This window comes from Malus domestica, chromosome 17 (genome assembly GCF_042453785.1).
Source record: "Malus domestica chromosome 17, GDT2T_hap1".
Classification (NCBI taxonomy): Eukaryota; Viridiplantae; Streptophyta; class Magnoliopsida; order Rosales; family Rosaceae; genus Malus; species Malus domestica.
Window position 1 is genome coordinate 25,321,460 of NC_091677.1, and position 6,000 is coordinate 25,327,459.

Below are 6,000 nucleotides of genomic sequence, written 5' to 3' on the forward strand. Positions count from 1 at the left end.
AATGTTCAGTTAAGAAATAGTGATAGTATTAGTGTTCCGTTTGAGAAATAATAAGTGTTTAATTTAGGAAACAGTGATATTACTAGTGTACCGTTTAATAAATAGTCAGTGATTAACTTGAGCCTTTAAGATAAAATACCAAAACTGACCCTCAAGGGAATTCCAATCTGAGGAGCGGCAAGACCGACCCCAGGAGCCTTCCGCATCACCCTCACCATATCATCAATTATCTTCTGGATCCTCTCCGACCCAATATCCCCGGGCTCAACATCTCGGGCCGGTTCGTGCAAAACCGGGTCACCTGCTTTCACTATATCGGGCATGCTGATGCTCTTCTTCTTCTTCTCTCCTCCGAGACCCAGAAGCCAACCGGCTTTGGCGACGGGAGAAGAGGTTGAGCTGAACTTTTCCGGATCGTGAAATGGGTGTTGAAGACTGGATCCGGGTTTGGAAGTCCGGGATTCAAAGAGATGATTCGGGAGTTCAGAAATATCGGGGCGGTAGCTAGACAAATCGGGCCGAGACGAAGCGAGAATCGATGGATGGTTTCCATAGCCGTGGTTCGGATTTTCAAGTAGAGGGTTTAAGAATGCTTTGAAGGTGATGATGTCGTCCGTTGCTTCAATCAAACGACAGCAACAATAATGTCGTCGTTCAGGCACCTTAATAACAACGTCAAGCCAAGCTTTCTTTTACACTATGGTTGCAATTGCACAAGGGAAACAAACTTACAATTTGGACAAAATACATAATTTATAAATTTATATGCATCAATTTTTTTGTTTGGATTTATAAACAAAAAAATTTAGAATTTTCGCGTGAGAAAAAAACTATAAAATTTGGGACCTCCTATTCTCATGTTTAAATTATATGTAAATATGTGTTATTTCTAAATTTCTATGAATAACGGTTTAAAACTAAAAAATACAAAAAAACTTAACCATGAGTTGCCACCACTATTACACATCACCACCACCACCACCGCCCCCACCCACCCACCATTATCATCACCATCACGACTATCGTCGCCACCATATACTGTTATGGTCCCTGCCACTACCCATTACCATCATTATCGCCACCACCACCAACCATCATCATCGTTGCCACCACCACCACCTGCAAGCACATTTTCTAACTACTATCTCTCATTTATATATTAAGGACTCTGTACACACATTAAATTCCGTATTCAACCATTGTTTTAATAGGTTAACAAACAAGAAAATTCATAAATTCTAGAAGAAAAAAAATTCCGTCATTTCTATTTATGTCATTTTGGAATTCCTTATTTATCTTACATTTCCTTATCCAATCAGAGTAATAAATGCAAATTTTTAGCCTCACACATGTTTAATCTTCTATGTTGTTTTGGTTTAATTATTTATTTTGACGGTTGGAAATAAAGGATGAGTGTGCATGAAGCTATTGGTGTGTGAAAATTACTTCTCTCATTTTATACAATTGTTGATCCTAAAAATTACAAAGTTTACGAGGCTCGCAGGTCGAGTAACTATGAGTTAACTACGTCATTCTTGTGAATGCAAGCGTGCCAACTCGCAAGCGAGCTTGGTAGGGCGAGTAGAATAGATGTGGTGGTGGTGGTGTTGAATGCTACTGACTTCCGCACTTGAGCGACTATGGCCGAGGAAGGAACACCTCTCTGCCTGGGGTTCGAGAACCTGAAAACAAGGTTGCCTAGTTCATTGCAAAGTTCAGGATCTCCTACACCATGGTCGGTTGCATTAGCTATATTCGTAAGAATATAGGCATGCCAAATCTGTATTAGGCTGTAGGGACACAAGTACTCAAAGAAGATGAGTGCTCTTATGGTGAATGTGGTTTGGTCGTCTAAATGCCGAACTGCAAAATGCACCTGAGAGTAACCAATCATAGAACACTTCACTTTGTTGGGAAGCTAATGAAGTGACCTCTTTGGGTGAAAGAATTAATAATTCTTCATTGGCTGAGACTTAGATAGATATCCAACCAACCAGAAGCAATGATGTTAATCCAAATTGAAGATGCTCCTAAATTGCTTGATTCTTTAGTGCGGTTGATCCAAACTGAAGATGTTGCCAGTTGCCAATAAAGTGCTGCTAATCCAAACTGAAGGTGTGTTGACCAGAGGTTTAGAATGGATAGTATTTTTCTTAAAGCGTTTGAGTTGTTTGTTGTGTTGAAAGGGGTTTTCACATCTCAGAACCTCTCCTATTTATAGGGATAACCTTCATGATAAACAAGTCTATCACAGTAAAGTCCTGATAAGACTGTGTTTTCTCGGCATTTACTTGGATATTCCCTTATCTCTTTAATTTCCCTCTTAGCCAAGACTTCTTCTTCATTCAGTCTCGGCTTTTTATTTTTATTTTTATTCCAACTAGGATTATCTTGACCCCATTATGTGAGTAATTCATTCTTATCTGATCAAGAATGGATTCTAATCCTTGGGATAATTCGCATCTAATCATTGCTTTATTATGATCCTTAGCAATTTCAATTTGCCTAAGACTCGATTGAAGCACATATGATCTTAATCCTCATACAAGTCTCGGTCGAATCAACCCTTTCTTGGGCTAAAAGCCTACTGGTATGAGTATTGTGGTTTTTCAGTTTGGTTTAACCCATTCTCGTCCCAAGCTACTATTTCATACCCAGACAACAACATATTAGGAAAAAGTGACTCAACCTCATATGCATGAATAAATTGTTTTTAATCACTAAAGCTATTAGTCTCATAGAATATATTTAACTCGTGAATTGTTATTTGTACTATTAATTTTCTGTTATTTCGAGCAAATAAGTTTTTTTTTTGTGTGTAAGCTGTTCAAAGAACGTGTACAAACAAGAAAGTAAGATAAAGTAAGATAAAGTAAGACATGCTGTTAAATCGTTACATTCCCATTACAATTTACACCAAAATACAAACCATAACAATTGCTACTCCAAAATATTAAATATATTTATGTTAATTTACGTTTTACGTGGTGGTCCTGACTTCAATAGCGAAGGCATAATCATTGTAATTCATATGTTAATTCAATTGAGTGTCTCTGAACAATAAAATGAATATAAACATATATGAATTGAGCATGAAACGAGGGTTCAGATATCATTAGTTAGAATGATAAAAGGATTACAAATTAATCAAACACGCTATAATATAAACCTTGCTTGACAAGTACGAAACGACTTTCACAACACTTGTTTTCACATAAACTAGATTGTAAGGTTACAACTACTAGCTTATGTTCTTCCTTGTCTAGTTAATAAACTTAAATCTAGAAATTTGTGTTTGACGCCTAAATATATTGAAACAACTCCACAATATTTTAATAAATATAAATTCTTTATTTTTATTTTTATCAATGGTTTACGATGATTCAAATTGCAGACTGTTTTAATATTGAAAAGAGAAGTACTATTAAACCAATATCTAATTGGTATAAATATAAAACTCCTTAAATCTAGAAGGGTGATATCATAATCCTCAAATGTGAGATAAGTACTAAAACAATAGTACAAAAAAGGTCTTACATGATACTTTTAAACTATCGTCTGGTATTGATAAAGTAGCACTGGGTAGTATGGAAATCTTCGAGAATAACATCGAGAAGGTGAGACTTGGTTTGTGGCGTTTGATCTACAATTAGTAGATTGGAGATTTTTGGTTGCATGTGTCTGATAAACTGAAAAAGGAGAAAGACTTTACTCGTAAAAAAAATTGAGGTGGGGAGCTCATTTAAATGTGAACAATACACGGAGCCCCTCCCTGTTTTTCAACTTTTTTGCCTTTGTCACATATCGGCATTCGACAGTGCCATAAAACCATCGTCTGGAGAACCAAAACTACAAGGAAGTCTATAGGAAATCTATCTTCCACTCCTTTTGCACCTCATTGAACGACATTTTTAGGCCTAATATGTCATCTCGAAAACCGAAACGAAGTTTTATCAACAACCGTCCTCTGCATAATGTCGTTAACGACCAAAATTGTACTAGTAAAAATAGAATAGTTACTTTGGTATGTATATTGGATTTGCTTTTGTAGTCTAGCTTTAATGTCAACCGATTGGGGGTCCTATTGTCTCTTACCGCCCAGTTTGATATGTTTAGCAAGATCAAGTAAATCATTAATTTGGGATTTCACAGTTTCTAGAGCTTGTGATCGTTTGAGTTATCGAGTTTTCTATGTTTCTTGCATTGAGGCATTTGGTAGTTGTAGAGACGTTTGTTATTCACCCTTGAAATATGGCCAATATTCGATGAGGACCTGATTCCCTTGCCAAACCAAATTTATTAGATAAGGGTGATTCATTTCCCCCCGCTTAAATTTCTATCAAATCTTCCTAAAGGCACTATCCAATTGCCTTGTATATATCCAAAGTAAGAGTAATCCATATCCTATCCACTAGCCTACTTTTTCCCTTGTTCCTTCTTTTGGGTTTGCTCTTATTTGCAACCTTTGCTCAAAACAGAAAAAAAAGGGGAACGGTTCAAGGGCTCTAATGCAAAACTCCTGTCACTTGTAATTGATCCGAAGATTCGTAACCCATTCCTTTGCCATCCCTAGGGTTTAGGTCACCCATATGGATGACAACCTGCCATACCTCGTCAATAAATTGCACCGATGTGCGATGTACTTCTTAAATTTCATGTTTTATCTTATTGGCATAGAACTTGTGCATGCTGTGTACCCCTGTAGTTCGGCAGAATTGGGTAAAGATGCAATAATGCTTTTTTTTTTTTAGTTATAAGTCATGAGCCACGAAGGTTCTTCTGCTTGATCGATCCAATAATAGTAGTGCAGAGAAATTAAACGTAAACAAATAATTGCATGCATTCAAAGGCATTACATATGGCGCCAGATGAGGCACCTTTCGGCCTTAACCCTTGCCGTAAGCCGCACGAATTATTTGAAAGGTCTACTCACATGCGTGTGGGTTAAAAACTTTCCAAATATATAAAATATTTAAAGGGATGATTGTCAATCTCGCATCTGTATGATTAAGCCAAATCCCTATTATATTCGTCCAAAATCATACCTGCCAAATTATACAGAAAGGAAATCATTTATCAATATTAATTAAAAGAATACCTACCAAGTTTCATAGGAAGAAAATCAACTGTTACTGTTAATCAATATAAATTAGTTATATTTCGTTGACCAAACCCCATGTGATTAGTGATATAATTTTAATCAACTGTCACTTAATTAGCCAATAGGAGTTGCTGCAGGACTCAGAATAGCTGGTTTGATAATCTTTAGATAGAAATAGCTAGTTTGATAGCACTTCAATCCAAACAAGCATATGACTTTCTAGCGCATATCCAGTCAAAGCATATCTAGCTTCTCCTAGTCGCTACCGAATATCTTTTAGGGTAACTTTGACTTAGAAGGGATTTTCTTATTAATTACCACCTAGCTGAAAAATAGAAAAAGGAATATAATACACCATGGCACTTTTTTTCACATATAAATATGGACGCAATGGAGCTCAGAAAGCGCATCTTGTTGTAAAAAAATTAAAGAGAAGCTACAATAATGAAGAAGAGCTCCATGCCTCCTCATCCATACCACTCTCCCCTAAATGCAGGTGATCAGAAAGAAGAAGCGAAAAGCTTTCGAGTCGATCAGAAAACTGGAGCTTCAAGGTCTCATGCTATGGCGAACAATAAAGAGGAAACGGGACCAAAGAAGCTAGAGAGGAAGTCGACTGAAGATATCAACGAAAGCGCAGAGGCATTCATCAAGAAGTTCAGGAAGCAGCTTTTGATCCAAAGGCTCGAGTCCATTGAGAATTACGAGCAAATGCTTGCAAGGGGACTCTAAGAGATGTACTCTTCCTGGATCACTTTTACATCTTGCAATATTTGCCATAATTAAACTTGTGTAACAGTTATATATTTAAGGGTTCTTAAGAAAAAGGCCCTTGAAACTCTTATTTTCCAAACAAAAACTCACATAATATTAAATATCCAAATAAAACCCAAATTTTA